Genomic DNA, 17,169 nt, shown 5'->3' on the forward strand with positions numbered 1-17,169 from the left:
CTTAAACTGATTTGCCAGGTGATTCAAATATGCACTGAAATTTGAGAAAAGCTGCTCTAGAGAGCATGTTGACCTACTTGAAATAATGACTGGTTGGACTTGAACCTCAATGCTCCAATCCCAGCATGCATTGCTATAGTGATCTGATGGCTGTAGGGGTAGTTAATCCATATTTTTCTAGATTCCTAGTCCTTATCTAAAGTCACATTTGGTTGTCATGAAGAAGCTTAAGGTGCCATAGGCAAGATGTAGAGGTGAAGTTGGGAATTTAGTAAACAAGAACAGAATATTCTTCAAAGTATAAAGATCAGAATGTTTAGTAGTCATCCCTGCACTGATAATAAGAATAAAGCAACCTGTTAGAGTTAAAAACAAACCTAAAATATACGGCATATAAGTTGAACTATTTTGTAGTGTAATTCCCCTAATTGCCCTTTCCTTGTGTAGCATACCATTTAATTGTATTTACATTGGCCACTAGTGGGCAAAAATGTGCATCATTGAATGTAATATTTTTTTTCTCTAGGTTTTAGTTGATGGGTCTTCCTCTCTGGACCTGTGGAATAGATTACTGGAAGACTGAAATTGTATAAGATTGGAGGCCAGAAACTTGGCATTAATTAGTTGCATGACATTAAAGAACTAATTTGGGTCTCAATTTCCTCTTTCATCTAATGAGGATGACTATCTTGTCTACTTCAGAGGGTTGTGGTATCAGTGAGATAGTAGATGGTTCTCTGAGTGACAGAGAGAGAGAAATACTCCCAAGATTGTACCAATGCAGCTAACAATACCATTGGTGAGGCTCTTTGTCATATATGGCCAAGATAGGGAGATACTGTCATATTATTTCTTCCTTCCTTTCCATAGCTCACCATTCTGGTTAGTCTACCTTTCCATTTTCCAGGGCCCCATCAATGAGTCTATTCCTGCCAGTCCAGTTAGGTGTCATTGAAATGTAAGATGTTAATTAATTAATGAAGGTTAGTAATTGGCCTTTCTCAAGTCATTCACTATTTCCTCAAAATTTAATGTGCATAAGAAACAACTTGGTCCCAATCCCCAACAATTTTGATTCAATAGGTGGGGTGGATGCCAGGAATCTGTACATTTAACAAGCTGCCCCAAAGATTTCTGACGGTTCTAGTCCTTGTGAAAAAGCCACCCAGATGAACCTCAAGGAATAGTCATATTATAGCATCACAGAGAAGTAAGAATGGGGAGGGTACATATTTGTAAGCAGGAGGCCTTCAAATGACATAGAATAATAGGTTGCAGCCCATTCTACTTCTGCATAAAGTCCACAAAGAGCCCACACTGTTCTTCACAACTGTACTTCTCTCACAGACAGTGGAGTGCAAAAGTTTAGCATGTAAATTCTAGAGTCAGACTGACATGGGTCCAAATCTTGGCTTGGCCAAAAGTTGTGGGACTTTGGAAAGTTGCTTAATCTCTCCAAGAATCAGCTTCCAAACTTAAAAATGGATGTGATTTTAATACCTTCCTCATAGTGTTGTGAGGACTAAATGAAATGAAAAGAGATTAGGCAGCTTCATGCAGATGACAGGTGCTTCATAAATTTAGCTATCATTTTGCTAGGTCCATGGCCTGTTATCTGACTATGTTTTAGAATTTAATTTTTAAAAATTTTTGAAAGGTAACACAGAGTATGTACTGTTTATTATATAACACTCCCAGTGGTATCTGGAAAAATATCCCCAAATTAAGCCATTAACATTTCTGCAGGAAAAATGTCTGATATTCATATTAAAAGAGACTAAGACTAAGTTAATATCAGTTTAGGTCATATTTGGTACTAAATTAATGAAAAATAGCTTCCATTTTACAGAGCTTTTAGATTTTAAAAATGAAAATAAAGGGTATGGACCTTTCTACCAAAATCCTCTTTGGGTTGGAAAAGTGCGATTTTAACTTTTCCTTCTTTGTTCCTGCCTTCTGCCCTTTCCCCTCCACCCTTAGCAATTCCAGAACATCTGTAGTAATCTCCTGTTTCTTAATAGAATTATGTATTCAAGGTGGCAGAGCATATAATTTTTCTAATTATGTAGCATTGGTGAAAAACTTGCCAAAATTATAAGCATTTGCCCAGATGCTAATCATACAATGGCACTGTTGTCGAAGGCAATTGTTTAATCTCTCAAAGAAAATCTATCTTGTCTTATCATTTTGGAAATAGCTCTCCTTTTAGAGGTCAATGGCCTTCTATCAGATTGTTCCAGTAGATCCTGGGGTCAAGCATGCCAGTCCGGAGGAGCGCCATACCTCAATCTTGGGGAGATAAAGCAGAGACTGAGCTGAAACCTCAAACGCACAGGTTTGGGGAATCAGACTAGTGAGCTTGAGCCAGGCCTGACAAAAACTGCATACGTTTAAGTTTCTAGTTGACTGCCATGTGTTTCAACTTCAAAAACAGCAAGACAAAAATAGGTTTAGTAAACACTAAAAAGGCCATTTGGGCATTTGTGTTCAGTTTGACTCCAGGTCATGGTTGACTGTTTCCCTGCATGAAACTACTCCATGCTGGAGTCCTCTGAAACTCCATTTGGTGAAGAGCCTGAAGTACCTTGCTGCTTATAAGAGAGATGTTTGTCCTTTCACTACTTAATTTTCAAGGTGTTCTACACAATCCTTTGGAGAAGCTTTCAACTATTGCCTTCCAACTACCCAGAGCACTTGCATTTTTACTCCTGAACTCCAGACGATCTAAAGGTAGCTTTGGCCATGAGAACTAAACTGAGACATAAACAGCACTCAAGAAGTAGCATAAGTGTATACTGTTTAAATTTGTCTAGAGATTTGGGTATGACCCTAGCTAGCTCTACCATCATTTAGATAGACAACCTTGGGAAAGTCACTTCCTCTCTCTAGGTCAGTTTCTGTAGCTGTACAATGAAGAGATTGGGTTTCTCAAATTTTATCACATATAAAACATTCTGATTCAAGAGAGCTAGAAGGAGACCCAGAAATCTATATTTTTTATAGGCACTCCAAGTGACTGTGGCAAGAGATCTTCAGATTTTACCTTGGGAATATTGGGTGACTGTCCAGACAGAGCTCTGACATTTGTCAGAGATTCTCAAGTTTCAGGGTACATAAGAATCTCTTGGGATTTTAACATGCAGATTCTTGGGCTTTAACCCTAGACAGTATAATTCAGTGGGTCAGGGATGAGACCAGATAACCTGCATTTTAATCAAGCCCTGCAGATGATGTTGATGCACAAGTTTCTCTGATAATGCTTGAGAAACTCTTGGTTGAATATGCTCAAAAGATACTTTCTGCTTCAGCACTATCTACAATTTTTGAAAGTAGAAACTATTTGGTTCCAAAAGTGGCACCTGAAGTGTGTGATATGTGGGTTGCTTCCTTCCAAGGCTCTTCCTGAGGCTATATGGTCATATCTAAACAGTGGGCTAGTGCAGGCCTGCCTCAGAAATATGAAAAGTAGCTAGCTTGGGGACAAGAGAGAGGGTCACAAATAAGCTGACCCTGCTCTCAGGTTCTATGTTTCCTGTTGGGAGATTTGCACTGTTCTGCTCTGCCTATGAGTGAGGCAGAAAAGCCATCCAAATATCTTCATATTCGAGATAGAACAGCAGCCCAGCTGGGGTCAACCTGGCCACTGTTATGTCTCAGACTTCATACCTTCCTTTAACCTTCAACCTTTCTTCTGGCTCAGCTGGCCCCATGGACAAGCTGCTTATGAAGTTAAACATGTCATGAATACTCTCTACAAGTATTCCCTGGCAGTTTTCCAGTTGTCCTTTCTACTGTGCATAACTCCATTAAGGAGCCACACTTGCTATACCAGCCTTCCTCCTCTTTGCACCTATTTAACATTCCTCCTAAGGTCATATTTCCCTGTCTCCTCCTTTTCCTGCCTTCTCCCTTTTGCTTACTGTCTCTGCTGGCAGCCATGTCACATGGCTGAATGATCCTGCTCAGTCACCAGCTAGAACCTTGGCTGGTAACATCATCCCAGCAATAATGACCCATTTGCATCATTATTTTCTCTCAATCCAGCAGAGAACACCTACAAGGAATGGGTGAGTTTTTATACAAAGGCAAAAATAAGGAGGCCGGGCCGAGGGCAAGATTATCCACTGGACAGGCATCCTAGGACAGTAACAGAGCATTGTGAATAAAATATTATCAACATATAAAAGAGCATTACACAGAGTCCAAGAAAAAAACTCCAAAACAGACTCCATTTTGCCTCTTTACTATATTTGCCTACTTGGTTCTGCCCCTGAGGGGTACCAACATTATATGGGTCTATATTTCACCAAATCATGATTTCAGTGGAAGTAGCTGTGTCCTGGAAGTTTGCAAACTCCTGAAGATCAAGTGTGCTCGTACTTACAACTCACAGAAGATGTTACAACACATGGCAGACAAGCTCTGTAGCAGGATTGAGTCTAAGTCTCATTTCAATCCTACAAGTGTTGAGGACATGGTGGGCCTCTGACACACTGGAAATGAAGAGGTTTGTATCTGTATTTGCTAAGAATGGAAGAGACAAGTTGCTTTTATCCTCAAAGACACTGTATGGGTCTTTGAGGTAATAACACTTATGATTTCTTGAGTGCCTAATTTATGCCACTTTATATACCCTGGTACTAGCTGTCTGGAGCCTTATTTAAAAGTATTCTGGACTTGTGGCTGGCCTCACTAGTAGAATGAAGTGAAGAACTGTCAGTGTCTGCCACAGACTGTGGAAGAACAAATGCAATGTGTTCAACATCCATTTGCCACATCTCTACCAGAACACATAATCCTCATAGCAGTCTTATGAAGTAGGTATAATGATTTGCATCTTCCACAATAAGGAAATCAAGCCCCTACCTCCACTTCCAGACATGCAATCATGCCCACCTCTGCTTCTAATCTCTCTCCCCTCATCTGACTGCCTCTTTCTTTCTTCTCCCTATGCCCAGCTCACATTCAGTCTCCTTGATGCAGCCTCCTCTGACTACTCAGCCCTTATTAATATCTCATTCCCTGAGCTATGGAAGGACATGTGATTGTATGAGCTCTCCAGGAGGAAGCCTCTTTCCTTTGAATCCCCATAATATTTTGCACAGGGCTGGTCCCATAAGCTTTATACAAATCTGTGTTGATAGATAAAAGAATCTCAACTGGTAGTCTGATGTTAAAGTTATGAGAAGAAAAAGAAGACTTGGAATCTAGTCATGAAAATCTTGTCAAAACAGGAGGAAGCTGAGTAAGCAACTGGGGGCATAGAGTCTCAGTAGACGTGGCTTGGACTTGAGAAGGACCTGCAGGCATTGGTATTACCAGTTCTTAGCTTTTCATTCTCCTGTTTTCCCTTCTTCCTTAAGCTTCATATATTCAGTGATTTTATTTTCAATCAAAAACAAATTATGGCGTCTGATAAAGACTTCTGTATTACTTCTAGGTTCAGGAAAGCAGTCTGAGGTGAAATAGGTGATGGAGATTAAGTAGCACACTTGTTGTGATGAGTACTGGGTGATGTATATAGAACTGTTGAACTGCTATATGGTACAGCTGGAACTAATATAACATTTTATGTTAGCTATACTGTAACTAAATCTAAAAAATGGACAAGTGTTCAGCGTGGTTTGGATTAGTAAATTTCACAGCTGTCACATAATTCAGGAATGAAGTTGCCATTGGAGTTCTGAAACTGAAATTCATATATATATATATATATATATATATATATATATATGACTTAAAAGTTAAGAAAAAAGAAAGCAGGCTGAGGGGATGTTATACAAAAGTGAATTTGCAATTCGCCACGTTTTACAAGAACAATGTGATAAAATATTTTTAATTGAGACCATCTCAGTAAAGCTGGGTTGAGCTATTACCATACCCACCTAAGCACCATCTAATCAATATGTGAAGATATTACAAGAGCAACAAAAAAGGACGATTAGTTTCCCATCCCCATTGAGCTTCACTATGTGTATAAAGATTCAAATATCTTAAAAACCACTTTAATATTCATTACTTCATTCAATGTTGACCACAGTTTTGCCATTTTCCAGGCCATAAAACCAAAGCACTGAGATATTAAGTCAAATCAAGGGGCAAAGAAGAAGGGTGATACATGTATAACTTTCTCTGAGGGACTCTCATGTAGAATACTTGTTCTCAGGGGCAAGGAAAGAACTAACTGAAGATGAATTTGGGAGGGTAGGGGTGGAGATAAGATGAGCATTTTCATAAAGTAAGTTATGAGTTCCACATCATTGGAAGAATGTAAGCAGAGTTAGGAATACACTGGGCAAGGAGTTAGAGTGGGGATTCCAAGAATCAGATAAGAAGAAGGCATCATAAGGATGATCTAGTCCTTTCAAAGCTATAAATTCTATAACTTCTATAACTTGCTTGAGGACACAGCTGAAATATGGGTGATGACACTGACTGAGAGTTATATACAATCTAGAATCTGATCCTCAGATTCACAGCCAAACTGTTTGTCAGTTTGAGGGCTTAGCGTGGCTTCTCTGTCCATCCCCAATGCCCACATCATTTCAAACAGTATATGCTGTTTTGAACAAACTATTAGGGTAAGAATGGAAAAAAATTCTGATCTCCAGATCTCAAATAGTCATAAAATTAGCCCTTTAAATTTAAAGGTCTTCTCTCACATTCATGCTCCCTGCTGTCTCTTTCATCTTTAATTCATTAAGTGCAATTCACTTAGTGCTGAATACCACTTACAACTGATGAGCTGACAGAGTTTAGCCCACTTAGATTTAAACTTTTTTTGCATTTTCAAGTCCCTGTGGTATGTATGCAACCTGTGGCCCTGTTCAAGATGGAGAAAACTTAATATAAGCCACTTAGTATATATCATGTTTTTCAATTACAAGAAGCCTTCTAATAGTCACAGGTTAGAGAAAAGTTTCAACTTTACAGATGAAGAATTTGATGCTCAAGAAATGGAAAATGATTTTGGTCATATTTATGACTCTCTTTGTTAAGTTTCAATTCCATACCCTTTCTAGTCAGACTTTCTCTCCCCTCCCAGCCTTGACTATGAGTAAATGAGCAATATAGGGATTGTAGAGTATAGTGCAGAAGCAACCTTTTAATATCATTCAATAATTGGTAACATCCCACACATATGCAGAACATTTTATGTGATCTAGGTGTTCTCCTCCTGTCTCATCATCATCTTGATAAACTATGAAATAGGCAAGGGTGTATTCAACATTCTCTCCAACAGGTCAAGAAAGACACACAATTGTTTAGTATTAGACCTTGGACTAGAATCCTCAACTCTTTCTCATAACAGTATATCCTGGAAATAGTCCAAAGCAGTAGAAAAATCATGCACTCTGGAGTTAGACACAATTTACATTAAAATCCCAATCTGAATTCAAAGCCAAAGCTGTGAGACCTTGGGCATGTTATCACTTTGAGCCCCAGTTTTCACTTTTATAAAATCTATATTGCAAAGTAGCTATGATGAGTTGAGACACTATGTGTAAAGTTCCTTGCATCCAGCAGACATCAGAGGTAGAAGCCACTGAGTTCATATTTTCTACAAACACTGGAAGGTTGAGTATCAAATATCATTCTTACCAGCTCCAGTATCATGGGATTCTGGAGAAGGTGATTCTACCCAAGTCTCTTGGTGTGGAACAAGTGTCTTAAGCTTAAGCTAACTCCCTTAGCATATAACCTGCATTAGTGTTTTTCCTTTGCAATGCTCATATCACTTATAATTAATTATTATATGCCAGTTTTCCCTACTAGACTGAGTTAAACAGGAGAGGAATCAACCAATTTCATTTCTGTGTCCCCAAGTCCTAGCATATTTCCTTAAACATAGAAGTGCTCAGTAATTCTTTGCCAGAATTATAGTATCTGTCCATGACAGCCATAGTTAAAACTAGATATTAGCCAAGGTGGTCTTACTGTTCCCCACTCCCTATATGTCTCTTCTATTACTTTTCTCTGCTGTGAGCAAAATACCCATCCCTGCTCCAATGTATCTCAGTATATTTTAATATTATAGATGCCTGAGTTAACCAGGTAGAAATATAGACAAAGACTTATGTCAGTGGGACTAATGCTCAGGAAGGCAATACGTCAGTCCTACACTTCAATGACCTTAGAGCAGTGAAAAACCTCAGAGACCCTTGAGAATGTACTTTGCCTAGAGGAATGGGTTGTTTAGTTTCTTAGAAGAGTTTCAGATTAGCTCAGGCCCTAGGTCAAGACAATTATTTAGCAAATTTGGAAATAAAACAAATACAAAATCATCCAGACAAGAGTTGTTTAAAGATAAGATATTTTCAATTACTCTCAAGTGAAGATAGGAGAATTACTTACCTCTTACATGTTGTGTCCCAAGCAGTATCAGGTCACAGTGGGATAGTTTCTGGAAGATTTGAAAAGACAAAGTGAGAAGAGGTGGGATTCTTTAGCATCCCAAGCAGCAGCAGTAACCCTAATTCTGTGCTCTTCCTGCTAGAGTGCTCTGTTTTCACCGGCTGACATTCTCCACCCCTTTGGCACTGGGACAGACACAGAGTGGTAGAGCTCTGGGCTCTGAGAATTGAGAGTTGTGTGACTTAAGGCAAATTAATCTCTTTGAGCTTCATTTTCTTTCCTTTTTTTTGAGCTTCATATTCTTTATCATAAGATGTGCCATATCTATTCATTCATATAATAAAAATTGACTGCATGTCTATTATATGCACTGTGTAGGGAAATGGAAAATAATAATAAGCCCACCATAGATCATGGGCGTTCCAGAATTACTAATGTATGCAAATTGCTTGTCACAGTACATGGGTCATAATAACCATGTAATTAGAGATAACTATCATTTTAATAGTCTGAGATAGAAGGGATTGGCAAGGGATTAAGAGCCCAGGCCTGGGTTGTAGTTATAATTCAGAATATTAGGTCCACATGTTAGTCATGAAAACTTGGGCAAGTTTTTTTAACCTAACATACCACAATTTTCTCACCTGTAAAATAACTAATAATGATCACAACTGTATATTAAGCTTGGGAAGATCAAATAAGCATGAATGTGAAACTTTCAGTAAGTATTCTTCCCTCTAAAGTTTAATGACTCAGGACTAACACAAGTCTAGTTGGATAAAAAATAAAAAGCCTTTCAAGGAGTGTGTCTCTTGAGCTGCTTGAAATTTGTCTAAAGCAAGAAGAAAAGTGAAAGGAGAACTATTGTTAGAAGGGCTGATAACTCTGATGATATTCTAAGTAGAGCTATGGCAGAGAAATAGTTTATAGATGACACACAAATAGTTTCCTTCTTCACATCCATTACAGGTGAGAAAATGCTGTCATTGTATGTGTGGCCTTGGCTTATAATGCACTTCAAATATCTACTTTGCAAACCCCTTCTGTCTTGAGCCCCAGATATCAGCAAAGCCATGTCTTCTTCTCTCATCTTGTTCATAGATCATATTTCCAATAATGTTTAGTCATTTCCACCTACTTGTGTTTTTGTGTTCTTGATGACCTCTGTATCTAGGATGGTGCCTAGATCTTTGGAGTGACCAAAGAATAACTGGGGACACAAAAAGATGAGCAGTAATGTGACTTTACTGAAAGATAGCCTCTGCCTAGCTTTTTTTTTTTATTTATTTTTTATTGGTGTTCAATTTACTAAAATACAGAATAACCCCCAGTGCCCATCACCCATTCACTCCCACACCCCGCCCTCCTCCCCTTCTACCACCCCTAGTTCGTTTCCCAGAGTTAGCAGTCTTTACGTTCTGTCTCCCTTTCTGATATTTCCCACACATTTCTTCTCCCTTCCCTTATATTCCATTTCATTATTATTTATATTCCCCAAATGAATGAGAACATATAATGTTTGTCCTTCTCTGATTGACTTACTTCACTCAGCATAATACCCTCCAGTTCCATCCACATTGAAGCAAATGGTGGGTATTTGTAATTTCTAATAGCTCAGTAATATTCCATTGTATACATAAACCACATCTTCTTAATCCACTCATCTTTCAATGGACACTGAGGCTCCTTCCACAGCTTGGCTTTGTGGCCATTGCTGCTATAAACATCGGGGTGCAGGTGTCCCTGAGTTTCATTGCATCTGTATTTTTGGGGTAAATCCCCAACAGTGCAATTGCTGGGTCGTAGGGCAGGTCTATTTTTAACTCTTTGAGGAACCTCCACACAGTTTTCCAGAGTGGCTGCACCAGTTCACATTCCCACCAACAGTGTAAGGGGGTTCCCTTTTCTCCACATCCTCTCCAACATTTGTGGTTTCCTGCCTTGTTAATTTTCCCCATTCTCACTGGTGTGAGGTGGTATCTCATTGTGGTTTTGATTTGTATTTCCCTGATGGCAAGTGATGCAGAGCATTTTCTCATGTGCATGTTGGCCATGTCTATGTCTTCTTCTGTGAGATTTCTCTTCATGTCTTTTGCCCATTTCATGATTGGATTGTTTGTTTCTTTGCTGTTGAGTTTAATAAGTTCTTTATAGATCTTGGACACTAGCCCTTTATCTGATACGTCATTTGCAAATATCTTCTCCCATTCTGTAGGTTGTCTTTGAGTTTTGTTGACTGTATCCTTTGCTGTGCAAAAGCTTCTTATCTTGATGAAGTCCCAATAGTTCATTTTTGCTTTTGTTTCTTTTGCCTTCGTGGATGTATCTTGCAAGAAGTTACTGTGGCTGAGTTCAAAAAGGGTGTTGCCTGTATTCTTCTCTAGAATTTGGATGGAATCTTGTCTCACATTTAGATCTTTCATCCATTTTGAGTTTATCTTTGTGTATGGTGAGAGAGAGTGGTCTAGTTTCATTCTTCTGCATATGGATGTCCAATTTTCCCAGCACCATTTATTGAAGAGACTGTCTTTCTTCCAATGGATAGTCTTTCCTCCTTTATCGAATATTAGTTGACCATAAAGTTCAGGGTCCACTTCTGGGTTCTCTATTCTGTTACATTGATCTATGTGTCTATTTTTGTGCCAGTACCACACTGTCTTGATGACCACAGCTTTGTAGTACAACCTGAAATCTGGCATTGTGATGCCCCCAGATATGGTTTTCATTTTTAAAATTCCCCTGGCTATTCGGGGTCTTTTCTGATCCCACACAAATCTTAAAATAATTTGTTCTAACTCTCTGAAGAAAGTCCATGGTATTTTGATAGGGATTGCATTAAACGTGTATATTGCCCTGGGTAACATTGACATTTTCACAATATTAATTCTTCCAATCCATTAGCATGGAATATTTTCCCATCTCTTTGTGTCTTCCTCAATTTCGTTCAGAAGTGTTCTATAGTTTTTAGGGTATAGATCCTTTACTTCTTTGGTTAGGTTTATTCCTAGGTATCTTATGCTTTTGGGTGCCATTGTAAATGGGATTGACTCTTTAATTTCTCTTTCTTCAGTCTCATTGTTAGTGTATAGAAATGCCACTGATCTCTGGGCATTGATTTTGTATCCTGCCATGCTACCAAATTGCTGTATGAGTTCTAGCAATCTTGGGGTGGAGACTTTTGGGTTTTCTATGTAGAGTATCATGTCATCGGCGAAGAGGGAGAGTTTGACTTCTTCTTTGCCAATTTGAATGCCTTTAATGTCTTTTTGTTGTCTGATTGCTGAGGCTAGGACTTCCAGTACTATGTTGAATAGCAGTGGTGAGAGTGGGCATCCCTGTCTTTTCCTGGTCTTAGGGGAAAGGCTCCCAGTGCTTCCCCATTGAGAATGATATTTGCTGTGGGCTTTTCGTAGATGGCTTTTAAGATGTTCAGGAATGTTCCCTCTATCCCTACACTCTGAAGAGTTTTGATCAGGAATGGATGCTGTATTTTGACAAATGCTTTCTCTGCATCTAATGAGAGGATCATATGGTTCTTGGTTTTTTTCTTGCTGATATGATGAATCACATTGATTGTTTTACGGGTGTTGAACCAGCCTTGTGTCCCAGGGATAAATCCTACTTGGTCATGGTGAATAATTTTGTTAATGTATTGTTGGATCCTATTGGCCAGTATCTTGTTGAGAATTTTTGCATCCATGTTCATCAGGGATATTGGTCTGTAATTCTCCTTTTTGGCGGGGTCTTTCTCTGGTTTTGGAATTAAGGTGATGCTGGCCTCACAGAACGAATTTGGAAGTACTCCATCTCTTTCTATTTTTCCAAACAGCTTTAGGAGAATAGGTATGGTTTCTTCTTTAAACGTTTGATAGAATTCCCCTGGGAAGCCATCTGGCCCTGGACTTTTGTGTCTTGGGAGGTTTTTGATGACTGCTTCAATTTCCTCCCTGGTTATTGGCCTGTTCAGGTTTTCTATTTCTTCCTGTTCCAGTTTTGGTAGTTTGTGGCTTTCCAGGAATGCGTCCATTTCTTCTAGATTGCCTAATTTATTGGCGTATAGCTGTTCATAATATGTTTTTAAAATCGTCTGTATTTCCTTGGTGTTGGTAGTGATCTCTCCTTTCTCATTCATGATTTTATTAATTTGAGTCTTCTCTCTCTTCTTTTTAATAAGGCTGGCTAATGGTTTATCTATCTTATTAATTCTTTCAGAGAATCAACTCCTGGTTTTGTTGATCTGTTCCATAGTTCTTCTGGTCTCGATTTCGTTCAGTTCTGCTCGAATCTTTATTAACTCTCTTCTTCTGCTGGCTGTAGGATCTATTTGCTGTTTTTTCTCTAGCTCCTTTATGTGTAAGGTTAGCTTTTGTATTTGAATGCTTTCCTGTTTTTGAATGGATGCTTGTATTGCGATGTATTTCCCCCTTAGGACTGCTTTTGCTGCATCCCAAAGATTTTGAACAGTTGTATCTTCATTGTCATTAGTTTCCATGAATCCTTTTAATTCTTCCTTAATTTCCTGGTTGACCCTTTCATCTTTTAGCAGGATGGTCCTTAGCCTCCACGTGTTTGAGGTCCTTCCAAACTTCTTGTTGTGATTTAGTTCTAATTTCAAGGCATTATGGTCTGAGAATATGCAGGGGATGATCCCAATCTTTTGGTATCGGTTCAGACCCGATTTGTGACCCAGTATGTGGTCTATTCTGGAGAAAGTTCCATGTGCACTTGAGAAGAATGTGTATTCAGTTGAGTTTGGATGTAAAGTTCTGTAGATATCTGTGAAATCCATCTGGTCCAGTGTATCATTTAAAGCTCCCCTTTCTTTGGAGATGTTGTGCTCAGAAGACCTATCGAGTATAGAAAGAGCTGATTGAAGTCACCAAGTATAAGTGTATTATTATCTAAGTATTTCTTCACTTTGGTTAATAATTGATATATTTGGCAGCTCCCACATTCGGGGCATATATATTGAGGATTGTTAAGTCCTCTTGTTGGATAGATCCTTTAAGTATGAGATAGTGTCCCTCTTCATCTCTCACTACAGTCTTTGGGGTAAATTTTAGTTTATCTGATATAAGGATGGCTACCCCTGCTTTCTTTTGAGGACCATTCGAATGGTAAATGGTTCTCCAACCTTTTATTTTCAGGCTGTAGGTGTCCTTCTGTCTAAAATGAGTCTCTTGTAGACAGCAAATAGATGGGTCCTGCTTTTTTATCCAGTCTGAAACCCTGCGCCTTTTGATGGGGTCATTAAGCCCGTTCACATTCAGAGTTGCTATTGAGAGATATGAGTTTAGTGTCATCATGATACCTATTCAGTCCTTGTTTTTGTGGAATGTTCCACTGAACTTCTTCTTAAAGGGGAATTTTAAGAGTCCCCCTTTAAATTTCTTGCAGAGCTGGTTTGGAGGTCACATTTCTTTCAGTTGCTGCCTGTCTTGGAAGCTCTTTAATTTTCCTTCCATTTTGAATGAGAGCCTTGCTGGATAAAGGATTCTTGGTTGCATGTTCTTCTCATTTAGGACCCTGAATATATCCTGCCAGCCCTTTCTGGCCTGCCAGGTCTCTGTGGAGAGGTCTGCTGTTACCCTAATACTCCTCCCCATAAAAGTCAGGGATTTCTTGTCTCTTGCCGCTTTAAGTATCTTCTCTTTATCTTTGGAATTTGCAAGCTTCACTATTAAATGTCGAGGTGTTGAACGGTTTTTATTGATTTTAGGGGGGGATCTCTCTATTTCCTGGATCTGAATGCCTGTTTCCCTTCCCAGATTAGGAAAGTTTTCAGCTAGAATTTGTTCAAATACATATTCTGGCCCTCTGTCCCTTTCGGCGCCCTCGGGAACACCAATTAAACGTAAGTTTTTCTTCCTCAGGCTGTCGTTTATTTCCCTTAATCTATCTTCATGGTCTTTTAATTGTTTGTCTCTTTTTCCCTCAGTTTCCCTCTTTGCTATCAACTTGTCTTCTATGTCACTCACTCGTTCTTCCACCTCGTTAACCCTCGTCTTTAGGACTTCTAGTTTGGATTGCATCTCATTCAATTGATTTTTAATTTCTGCCTGATTAGCTCTAAATTCTGCAGTCATGAAGTCTCTTGAGTCCTTTATGCCTTTTTCTAGAGCCACCAGTAGCTGTATAATAGTGCTTCTGAATTGGCTTTCTGACATTGAATTGTAATCCAGATTTTGTAACTCTGTGGGAGAGAGGACTGTTTCTGATTCTTTCTTTTGAGGTGAGGTTTTCCTTCTAGTCATTTTGCTCAGTGTAGAGTGGCCAAAAGCAAGTTGTATTGGGAAAAGGAGAAAAAGAGAGTTGAGAAAGAAGGAAAGAAAAGAGAAAGTAAAAAAAAAGGAAGAAAAAAACAAAAAAAAGAAGAAAAAGAGAAAGAAAAAGAAAGAAAAAAGGGGGGGTGGGGGAAGGAAATAAATCAAAAAGCAAAACAAAACAAAACAAAAGAAAAAAAAAAAGAACCACCGGGGAGTATCTTCTGATTGTGTGTACTTTAAGTCCCTTGACTTCCCCTGGAACTTGTCCGTCTAGCTGGTCTTCTGGGGGAGGGGCCTGTTGTGCTGATTTTCAGGTGTTAGCACTTGGGGGAGCTGCTGTGCCCCTGCCTGGTGCAGGGCTCAGTGGGGGTTGTTTATCCCGTGAGGCCCCAGGAGCAACAGCCCTAGTGGCGGGGCCAGCTCTGGAAACCTGGATTCAGCTCCGGCAGTAACTCCGGAGCTCTCTGTCTGCAGGGCCTGGAGGCTCCGGGGCGGGGCTGCTGATCTGCTCAGCTCAGGGCCGGAGCGTCCTTGCTGTCCTGGGCCCTCCCGGCCTCTGCCTGTCCCGGGGGGAGGCCGGATCCTGGGCTGTGTCCCGGCGCCCTGTGCTCCGGGGCCTGCGCTGTTGGATTCACGCTCCCGGCCGCGTAGCCCCCTCCGCGGAGCCGCCGCCCGAGCCCCTCCGAGCTGCTCCTGGAACCGCGCAGCCCCCTCCGCACGGAGCCTCTTCCTCTGCCCGAGCCTCTCTGAGCTGCTCCCCGGGCCACGCAGCCCCCTCCGCGGAGCCGCCGCCCGAGCCCCCCCCCCCAGCTGCTCCCGCCCCGGAGCCCCCTCCGCGGAGCCGCCGCCCGAGCCCCTCCGAGCTGCTCCGGGTCCCGCCGTGCGCGCTGCAGCCCTTAGGGAGCTCGGCGCACTCTCTTGGGCGCGCAGTTGCTCTGTTACTGTCCCAGGGAGCCCGAGGGCATCCCCGCCCTCCTGGGGTCCTGCTCCAACTCCCTGCGGGCCCCTTTCCGCCCGGGAAGGTCGGTGCAGCTCCTGCTTCTCCGGGACGGGGCTCTCCTGTCCTGGGGACACTCGCCCCGGCCTCAGCCCGGCTCCTCGCGGGGCCCCTCCCCCTTGGAGGCCTTTGTGTCTTTATTTCTCTTTTCCCCGTCTTCCTACCTTGATAGAAGCGTGAACTCTTCTCACTGTAGCATTCCAGGTGTTCTCTCTTTAATTCTCAGGCCGAATTCATAGATTTTCAGGATAATTTGAAGATTTTTTTAGGTAATTTGGTGGAGACAGGTGATTTGGAGACCCTACTCTTCTGCCATCTTGCCCCTCCTTTTCTTAATTTATTTTTATTGCCAAAAATATTTTATTATATTGATACACTATATCTTGTTTCACTTTGGTTTTTTAAATTAAAAAAAAAATTTTATACTGGAGTTCAGTTTGCCAACATATAGAAAAACACCCAGGGCTCATCCGGTCAAGTGCCCCGCTCAGTGCCCATCACCCCGTCACCCCAAGCCCCGCCCACCTCCTCTTCCACTACCCCTTGTTCGTTTCCCAGAGTTGAGAGTCTCTCATGTTCTGTCACCCTCACTGATATTTCCCACTCATTTTCTCTCCTTTCCCCTTTAATCCCTTGCACTATTTTTTTATATTCCCAAAATGAATGAGACCATATAATGTTTGTTTTTTCTCTGATTGACTTACTTCACTCAGCATAATACCCTCCACTTCCATCCACGTTGAAGCAAATGGTGGGTTTTTGTTGTTTCTAATGGCTGAGTAATATTCCATTGTATATATAGACCACGTCTTTATCCATTCATCTTTCGATGGACACCGAGGCTTATTCCACAGTTTGGCTATTGTGGACATTGCTGCTATAAACATTTGGGAGCAGGTGTCTTGGGCTTTCACTGCATCTGTATCATCAGGGTAAATCCCCAGCAATGCAATCGCTGTGTGATAGGGCAGTTCTATTTTTAACTCTTTGAGGAACCTCCACAAAGGTTTCCAGAGTGGTATCTTGTTGATACCAGTTCACATTCCCACTAACAGTACAAGACTGTTCCCATACCCCTTTCTCCACATCCTCTCCAACATTTTTTGCTTCCTGTCTTGTTAATTTTCCCCATTTTCACTGGTGTGAGGTGGTATCTCATTGTGGTTTTGATTTGTATTCCCCTGATGGCAAGTGATGCAGAGCATTTTCTCATGTGCTTTTTGGCCATGTCTATGTCTTCCTCTGTGAGATTTCTCTTCAAGTGTTTTGCCCATTTCATGATTGGATTGTTTGTTTCTTTGCTGTTGAGTTTAATAAGTTCTTTATAGATCTTGGATACTAGCTCTTTGTCTGATATGTCATTTGCAAATATATTCTCCCATTCTGTAGGTTGTCTTTTAGTTTTGTTTGACTGTTTCTTTTGCTGTGCAGAGGCTTTTTGCCTTGATTAAGTCCCAATAATTCATTTTTGCCTTTGTTGCCCTTGACTTTATAGATGTATCTTACAAGAAGTTGCTGTGGCCAAGTTCAAAACTGGTGTTGCCTGTATTC

General features: G+C 40.6%; 1 protein-coding gene across 2 annotated transcripts in view; it reads right to left on the reverse strand.

Moving 5' to 3' along the window:
- Positions 1–17,169, reverse strand: part of RTL4 (retrotransposon Gag like 4) — a 498,694-nt gene that overhangs the window by 96,939 nt on the left and 384,586 nt on the right. For both annotated transcript variants that reach the window (XR_013374508.1, XM_077887815.1), the window contains exon 2: positions 8,356–8,404. The gene's annotated coding sequence lies outside the window, so the exon portion shown is untranslated. The remainder of the gene's footprint in view (positions 1–8,355; positions 8,405–17,169) is intronic.

This window comes from Canis aureus, chromosome X (genome assembly GCF_053574225.1).
Source record: "Canis aureus isolate CA01 chromosome X, VMU_Caureus_v.1.0, whole genome shotgun sequence".
NCBI classification, from domain to species: Eukaryota; Metazoa; Chordata; class Mammalia; order Carnivora; family Canidae; genus Canis; species Canis aureus.